At 39.7% G+C, this 4,440-nt stretch overlaps 1 long non-coding RNA gene across 1 annotated transcript in view; it reads left to right on the top strand.

The window, feature by feature from the left end:
• Positions 1-3,275, top strand: part of LOC114045648 — a 27,396-nt gene extending 24,121 nt beyond the window's left edge. The window contains exons 2-3 of the long non-coding RNA XR_003569409.1: positions 1,698-1,850; positions 2,440-3,275. This is a non-coding gene — a long non-coding RNA (uncharacterized LOC114045648). The remainder of the gene's footprint in view (positions 1-1,697; positions 1,851-2,439) is intronic.
• Positions 3,276-4,440: the final 1,165 nt, after the last annotated feature.

The following is a 4,440-nucleotide window of genomic DNA, read 5'->3' as shown; positions in this document are numbered from 1 at the left end:
TCTCTCTCTCTCTCTCTCTCTCTCTCTCTCTCTCTCTCTCTCTCTCTGTCTGACACACACCTCACATTAATTTCTGGAAATATTCTCCCCTCCTATTTCAAAATTGAACTCTTCCTCATAACAAAGAAAAATAGCTAAGTAAAAACACCAGTGAATTCGTCTGACAAGATATAAAACATTTTGTTGGGCCTCAGTTTCCTCATCTATAACATGATGGGGCTGGAATAGATTTAATTCAACTCAATGCAACAAACATTTATCAATGTGTACTATGAATACAAAGACAAAAATGAAACCATCCTTCAAGGAGTTTCTATTGGGGAAAAGAGAAAGAGACACAGAATGGGAGACAGAGAAGGTAAGACAACAGGAGAGAGAGAGAGAGAGGGAGGAGAAGAGAACAGAATGTTCCAGATGTTTGGGTTCAGTGATACAAAAGCAGAGATGAGAGATGGAGTCATGTGAAAAGAACAGTTATCAAGTGAGTTGGGCTAGAATGAAAAGTGAGAAAAAGGAACTAATATGAAATGAGATGGGAAAAGTACATAAGAGTCGTATTGTTGAAGGTTTTAAATACTAAGATGCTCTCTAAAGATCCTTTCTAGCTCAAACACTATGACAGCTCAATTTTCTTTTGTTTATCATCTAATTCTTTTCATTGAGAGTATAAAGAGTATAATGGCTGAAGTTAGGATTCTAGATATAAATTTTAGTCTACCCATCATATGCAGATGAAGTATATGGCAGTTTAAAAAAAAACCTACCAGATTATCTTAACTGGAAGTGCATTTTGTACCCCCCTCCCCAAATCCCAACATTTTGAAATCGATGTTCAGTACTTATGTGTCTCCATCAGACTCTTTCCCATGGAGGTTGGGGAGGGTGACTGATGGTCATGCTTTCAACATGTTTTAGGAGTCCAACCAACCCTCAGGCAAAAGTCTGTTTCAACTACAAGGGAGAGACATGCTTCCATTTGGCTACTATTGAAGAAATGATATTTTCCATTTAAAGACATGTTAAGACATGCCTCGATACTATGTGTGTTGAGAGAAACCTTTCACTAGGGTGTTGCCTACTACGTAGCTTGTGCTTGTATAGCTTTTTATGGTTACAGAGCAATTGACATACACCATCTCATGTGATCCTTATACACTGAGAGACAGGCAGGGTAGGCATTATTATTTCTATTTTACAAATCAAAACACTGAGACTTGGGAAGGGCAAGTGATTTTTCCAAGTTCAGAGAGGTAGTAAGTTTCAGGAGCAGGTGTTAGTTGAATTCAGATCTTCCAGTTCTAAGTTTTGTGAACTTCTCACTACACTATGCTATTGCCACTATGGGCTCTGAACCTGTGTGCCTCAGTTTCTTATTTGTTAAAGAGGGAGAGTAGACTGTGAATAAAATGTTTGGAATCAGCTATTTAAATGTCATTATTTGAGTGAAACATGAGTTCACTGATCTGGTGTGTGTGTGTGTGTGTGTGTGTGTGTGTGTGTGTGTGTGAGTGTGTGCGCCAAAAGTTATTGTTATGATAGCTTCTCTCTCCAACCAGTTGCTAGCCTCCATCCCGCACAATGAAAGGCTGTCAAGTACTGGGGGACAACAGCCTCCCATACATCAAAATGTGATGAGAACTTCAAGAGTATCATTATTACTGTTTTTGACAAAAATCTTTATCTATCTCCTGTGTTAGTTTTCTATCATATCATTGTGAAGCTCTACCAGCTTCAATCCAAGGTTCTGTGGATGATTCTAAAGAAGACTTCTCTTGGGGCAGCTAGGTGGTGCAGTGGATTAGAGTACCGGCCCTGGATTCACGAGGACCTGAGTTCAAATCTGGCCTCAGGTACGTAACACTTAGCTGTGTGACCCTGGGCAAGTCACTTAACCCCATTGCCTAGCCAAAAAACAAAAACAAACAACAAAAAGAAGACTTTTCTTTTTAAAAGCCAGTTTCCAGTCAAAAGGGTGAATATTACCTTCTGTTGCATGTAAATATTTATAACTGAATTAGATATTTCTGGGGGCATAGGGAGATGAGATAGAAAAGCAAGGAATGTTTGAGTATTTATTTATAGGTTTACCTGGCTTTGACCCATGTCCACATCACCTATCATGGAAATACCGATGTGGAAAATACTGCGACCTGGTTCTCAGAGAAGATATTCTTCATTCCTCAACCATGTGGGTGGGAACAGTCTCATTCTATTGGCTACATAATGTGAACTGCCTAGGTCTTTAAAACTACCAGGCTGGGACAGTCTTCTCTCTGGTGGTGTCCAGGAGTTTGTTTCCAGGGAATATTTTATTCCCTTGCAACATGGGCACAATGCACTAAGCTGGGTGGAGGAAGGGCCACCCTCCCTTCGTGTATAAGCCCTAAGGCTCCAAGAAACAGACTTGGGGTTCTGGTCTATTTTATTTGTTCTTTTCAGTTCTAGGTGCAGGTGGTGGAGGTCCCTGACCTGGGAAATTAAGCCATGGGGACCAGACCAGATGTTGCTGCCAGCCCAGCAGGGAAGTCTGGAGAAGCCAATATGTCAGGACTTGAGCCCAGGGGTGCTTTGCACTTGGAACTTGGTGGGACCAATGCTATATAGGAATTGAGCTGATCTGTGAACCTAATCACTCCCCCCTGCCCAGAGACTGGGGTAGTGTAGGGAAGTAGATTATGGCCCCTAGGTATTGGGAGGGGGGGATGTTTATATATTTGTTTCCTCTATCTTTAAAGTAAATATTCCTATGTAAAAGCTAATCTGATTGTTAAGTGGGGAAGACAGTTAGTGGGGGTCTGAGCTAATAGCCTAGATATGCCCCATTAAAGGATCCTATTAAAATGATTATTTTCTTATTTTAATAATCAATTTTATATACGGGACCCAAAGATCCTCTCTTTTTGCTTACTCATTCAAAGCTCAGCTTCTTGAGGACATTTTTGACCTGGGCCAAAAATTCACCCCACCCAGATCATATTATCTAGATGAAAGTCTTACTGTAATCCTATCATTATTCTACTCAGCTAAGACTGAGTAGAGAATAGATTCTTTTGAATAGATTGCTGGAGGTGGAATGATATGGGAAAATGCTGACATGATCAGAGAAACATCTGCCAGCCCCTCATTAGAAAAAGCCCACCTCTCATTATAATATTCATTCCCTCATTAAGTGTTGACCAATCAGAGTTGACTTTCACCCTCAGGGACACCCCCTTTTCCAATGCTATTTAAACATTCAACTGCCTCCATGTGGGGTCTTTGGTTACGAGAGAAAGCACTGACCTCAATTTATTGATTATTTGCCAATATTATTAATAAATTGATTATTAATTACGTATAAACTCCCTCAGACTTTTCATTCATCTCACCTGAGAACCCATGGAGAAGGGTGAGATGTAACATATCTAGCACTCAGGCAATGGGGGCCAGACTAGTCACTGTTACATATGTATCAGCAGAGACCTTAATTAGGCTGAGACCAGTCAGACTGGGCTACTGTCTATCATGAAACCAACCTACCATTCATATCTCTAATCTTCTTGTATGTATTAATAATTTGCCACCTGTTACTCATATAATAGGTACTCCTTTTTAGAGCAATAATACTAACAAAAGAGTAGGTCTTTTTTCCCTTGACCGGAACAGATGATCAATAATTAAACTGCATTAGCGTTAAGGAACAAATACTATCTGATATATATCATGTCCCAATAACAAGTAGCATAATAGGATCCGGTAAAGAAAAATTGGCTTTTGGCTATGACTGCTACTGACCAAACTAAATCACAGAGCTGCCAGTCAAACACATAGAACCATTTATATGAAACAATTTTTTGATCACCATGGTTTCCTTTTTTCTTCTTTTCTTTCCTTTTTGAAAAGTAAAAGTACATGGAACTGATTGACTGAGGAATTAATAGAATCTTCTGAAGCCTTTCACTGCCAAAACCCTTGTGCAGGCCCATAGTGACTGGAAACTATTTCCATTTGTAATGGTACATAAAGACTGCTAGTAGATGAGTGAGGGATCTAAGGTCTCTTTATTCTGACACGTAATCAAACTAGGACCTTCATTATTAGTATGGAGAGGATCCATGAATGAAATCATGAAAGCTTCACTGGAAAGATGAATTACTTAGGAAGTAGATTATGTGGCTTTATGACTTAGGGTGTAATACAATAAGACAGACATCAGACAAAGTTTAAAGCAGCCTTGAAAATTATGTCATTGTATTTGCCAAACCAAATCCTCATCTTCACTCCCTGCTCCACCCCTCACCCCTATCCTCCACCAGCCTGTTCCCACTCATGGATGTATCTAATGAGAAAAATGAATGAAAATGAGATTCTTTCCAACTGCCTGGTATAAATTATTATTTGCCCTGGGCAAGCAGTCAAATGGTTATTTCCAAGACTGGTTTACTCTGCTTTGGCCCCAGA

Source organism: Vombatus ursinus, unplaced genomic scaffold, assembly GCF_900497805.2.
Source record: "Vombatus ursinus unplaced genomic scaffold, bare-nosed wombat genome assembly UNPS02014779.1, whole genome shotgun sequence".
Lineage (NCBI taxonomy): Eukaryota > Metazoa > Chordata > Mammalia > Diprotodontia > Vombatidae > Vombatus > Vombatus ursinus.
The sequence above is the reverse complement of the archived record's forward strand: the minus strand, read 5'-3'. Positions and strand labels throughout refer to the sequence as shown.